Here is a 3,919-nt window from a genome sequence, read left to right as displayed (position 1 = left end):
TAATCCCATTGAAGATTTTGTCAGGGGACATTTTCACACCTGCAGAGGTACTGGGATTTCACACCTTTGCACAATTCTAGTGTCCACATTGGTGTTTAATCTCAACACTGATTGGTTGCTTTTAAAAACCCCTCCCAAAACTCTGACAACTATTGGGACACAACTTTGAAACTTTCCAGTTGAGATTATTTGATTGGTTACACTTTCTATTAAGCCCAACCCAAGCCCTCATAGCTTAGTGACTTGATTGGTTATTTGCCTGCTATGCAGATAGACTACAATCCCCCCCACTATATATATATATATTCATATTCATCCCAAAACCCTTAAAAAAAAAAAAAACTTGAATTGAGTTTGAAATGTTTATTTAATAAAAAACTGAACAATTCACAATTGTCACAATCACAAAATAATATTATACACAAATATTAAAAGTTGCATACATAAACAATACTATTTAAACTCATAAATATACAGACAGAGAAAGCAATATTAGAGTAAAATAAAACAAAATAAAAGCGACAATGAAAACTACATTCAAAGCAGTACAATGTAAAGTAGCAGTGGCGGCTCGTGACTGCTCATCCGAGGGGTGCAAATTCAAAATAAGTGTTCGGAGTGTCATGTGTGTTGCTTGTGTTTTTAAAATGTGTTTGTTGCTTCATGTAAACCATGTGCATCACGTGTTTAGTCAAAACACGTGATGCACATACACGCAGAACACATATTTTGAAATTGGGAACCACACAAATGACTGGCTATATACATGTTGTGACAGACTTTGCATCGAGTGCTCACAAAAAAAGAAATCACCAGCTGCCACTGTAATGTAGTAAATATCTAAATAAAATGAACAACAACTATATTGATCTTGCTTTAAGAAATCAGTCCTACACTGCAAAAAAATGACTCTCTTACATAATATTTTTGTCTCGTTTTCAGTAGAAATATTATTTAAATAAAATGCTTTTTCTTGATGAACAAAATGACCTAAGAAAATAAGTCTAGTTTTAGACAAAATAAATAAATGCACACAATTTAAGTGAATTTGTGCTTAAAACAAGCAAAAATATCTGCCAATGGTGTGAGAAAAAATCTTAAGTTTTCTTTTTTCTTAAAAACTTAATTCAAGCACAATTTTCTCACCCCATTGTTATATATTTTTGCTTGTTCAGGCACAAATTTACTTAAATTGTATATTTTTGTCTAAAAACTAGACATTTTCTTTAATGATTTAAGAATTTTTAGTTTTTCTACTGAAAACAAGATAAAAATCCTAAGTTAGAAACTGATTTTTTGCAGTGTTGATTCAATTGCAGAGCTCTGTCTTGGAATTATTCAAGAATTTCTCACTGTAAAACCTAAAAGTTAACTAAACTCAAACCATTTAAGAAAACCGGTTGCATTAAACCATTTAAGTTTTAAAACACATAGATTTGAGTACTGTGAACTTAAACAAATTGAGTCACATGCAGTTATGCACTTATATTTAAGTTCACACTAACTAAATATAAGTGCATAATTGCACAAGATTTAAGTTCACAGTACTCAAATGTATGTTTTTTAAAACTTAATGGGTTAAGGCAACCGATTTCCTTAAATGGTTTGAGTTAAGTTAACTGTTAGGTTTTACATTGTAAAGCATATACTTGTCAGCAAACGTAACATTGATGCACCCTCATCTGGACAGACATCTCTTTGGAGCCCTTTGGAAATATAAAAGTACATATAAGTATTTGGCATAATACTAATACACATATACGTATACACATACACACACACGACAAATCAAATGACATAGAATTAAAGTTGTACATTTTAGAAAGTTTACATTAAACCAGTGGTTCTTGACGTTATTCCTGGAGGCCCACTGCCCTGCATGTTTTGTATATCTCTTTTATCTGACAGACGTAGTTCAGTTCATGGAGATCCCTTCTAATGAGCTGATGATTTGAATCAGGTGTGTTAAATAAGGGAGACATACAAAATGTGCAGAGCAGTGGGTCTCCAGGAATAACGTTAAGAACCACTGCAACAAAGATACAACAATATATGATCAAAGAACTTCTTAATATACATCTTCTTACTTCATTTTCTGTGTTGATGTCCTCAAGAGTCTCTGTGTTGTTCTGCAGCTTCATTACAGTAGGCTACTTCAATATTGTTGTCTATCAAACACAGAATAAAAAAAATAGAATCACATACATTACAACACATTTATTTACGATTTAACCTTTAATTTAATAACTTAATTATTAAACTTACATCATTTTGGCCAGATTGCAGTGACATCAATTTCTTCAGTGTCTGGATCAGTCTGATGTTTTAGCTTTCACTGTTACTTCATTATATTTCTCTGGCAAACACAGAATTAAAAATTAAAATCACATATCACAATACATCCGTTTACTATTTAACATGTTTGATTTTAATTTAATGTAATCATTGAATGATTAAACATACATCATCTTTACCCAGAAACCTCTTCATCGTCCACAAAGTTGACCACAGTGTACATGACCTCTGTAAACACAAACATGAATAGACTTCATATTTAAAAAGATGAAGAACAGCAAACATATAACGTTTAAATATATTATGACTCCAAGCTTCTTTACAATAAGCATCTAGGTTCTCTCAAAGTGAAGCTGGCTTTGTTACAAATCAATATAAAGCTATTAAAACAGTCTTGAAAAATAAGCAGCATCTACCAGAACTGAATGAGCTTTTAAAACAACAAAAGATCGTCTGTGCCATTTAAAATAGCAGAGAGACACTTGCTAGCTGCTAACATTTCAAACACACGAGTTACTGTTGTTTTGTTTGTTTTAAGCAAATAACGTCTCATCTTGGCTTCTTTAAAGTTTTGTTTTTAAAAATGTAAACATCGAATTGATTCTTTTAACAGCCCGGTTTGAATGTTACTGCGCATATTTTTAACCTCATGTTTACCGCTGTGTACCACGTATAACCTTAATGTTTTACTGTTTGTGCTTTAAATTCAAACAGTTCTAGTATAAAGACAAAAACGAATCATAGTAAATAACATAATATGAACAAATAGGCAACCGATCAGCGCGATGCAGACAAATGAATTAAATCAAACTTACCTTACTGTTAATGAGCAAACAAACTAATAAGAGACGGAGTAGTCCAAGCAGTAACGGTTCGCGATTTGAATTTTCCGTCAAGCCCATAGGTTGAGCAGTCGCACCTGAAGGGTGGGGGCAGTCAGATGAGTGGGTGCAGGTGCATTCTGGGAAATGTAGTCCTTTTCTTTAATATACTTTTTTATAATCCGCATTTTCACACTATGCATTGTTCTTTATACTTGATTATTAATACAAAATAAAAAATATTTTTATAAAGTTTATTACGTTTACAAAACATGTTTAGTTGACAAACATGTTAACAGTTATTTGGAATGATGCTCAGATTTTCTTAAATTTAAAATCTTTGTGAATCAGCACCTTCTTGATGAAATACAAAACTCTTTAAACATGCCTCAGGAATTATCTCTGGGTTTAGTGGATTAACTGCTCATCATTGGAAACATTGAACGTATACCTAAATTAATTCTTACTTAAATATAAGTAAATATAAACTAATGCTGAGTTAAGACATGTAACTTACTGAACTTACTTAACTACAACATGAACTCAAATTAATTTATTGTAAATGACTGCATTAACTAACAATGAAAAACATGTCATGTTGTAGTTAATGATGACTCTTCAATATATGATATGCTGTAACTCAGCATTAGTTCATGTTAAAGTAAAAATACATGTATGTCTTTTTTCACTGTGATATATGGACCCTTGTTATATTATAAAGTCCCCATCTCTTTTGTTTAAATTGATTGATTGAAGACAAACATTATAATATGTGGTCTGACTTTGTGCAAGCATATATCAAA

The 3,919-nt window shown here is 31.7% G+C and overlaps 1 long non-coding RNA gene across 2 annotated transcripts; it reads right to left on the bottom strand.

Moving 5' to 3' along the window:
• Positions 1-200: 200 nt before the first annotated feature.
• LOC135757984 (uncharacterized) lies at positions 201-3,158 on the bottom strand. Of its 2 annotated transcripts, XR_010536395.2 has the most exons (5): positions 3,111-3,158; positions 2,464-2,523; positions 2,266-2,356; positions 2,088-2,168; positions 201-1,706 (listed from the first exon to the last, which is right to left on the bottom strand). It is a non-coding gene; the product is annotated as an uncharacterized lncRNA (long non-coding RNA). The 2 variants fall into 2 exon arrangements; XR_010536394.2 differs by lacking the exon at positions 3,111-3,158 and having other exon boundaries at positions 202-1,706; positions 2,464-2,739.
• Positions 3,159-3,919: the final 761 nt, after the last annotated feature.

This window comes from Paramisgurnus dabryanus, chromosome 14 (genome assembly GCF_030506205.2).
Source record: "Paramisgurnus dabryanus chromosome 14, PD_genome_1.1, whole genome shotgun sequence".
Classification (NCBI taxonomy): domain Eukaryota; kingdom Metazoa; phylum Chordata; class Actinopteri; order Cypriniformes; family Cobitidae; genus Paramisgurnus; species Paramisgurnus dabryanus.
The sequence above is the reverse complement of the archived record's forward strand: the minus strand, read 5'-3'. Positions and strand labels throughout refer to the sequence as shown.